This window comes from Galeopterus variegatus, unplaced genomic scaffold (assembly GCF_000696425.1).
Source record: "Galeopterus variegatus unplaced genomic scaffold, G_variegatus-3.0.2 Scaffold420, whole genome shotgun sequence".
NCBI lineage: Eukaryota > Metazoa > Chordata > Mammalia > Dermoptera > Cynocephalidae > Galeopterus > Galeopterus variegatus.
In genome coordinates this window covers 100,582-100,819 of record NW_007726531.1, presented here as the reverse complement: position 1 = coordinate 100,819, position 238 = coordinate 100,582, and positions in this window count along the sequence as shown.

Genomic DNA, 238 nt, shown 5'->3' with positions numbered 1-238 from the left:
CATGGGGCACCCCCGAGCTCCTCCCTCCCCCCCGCCTCCGGGCTCCCGCGACCCGCTCATCCCCCTCTCGATTCCTCCTCTTCTCTCCCTCCCGCCTGCCTCTCCTCGCTCTCCCCTCCCGGCTTTCCCTCTCCTCGCCCTCCCCTCCCGGCTTTCCCTCTCCTCATTCTCTCTTCCCTCAGATTCGCGCTCCCGCTGCAAACGCCGCCTCCCCAGCCGCTCCGGGAGACAGCAGGCC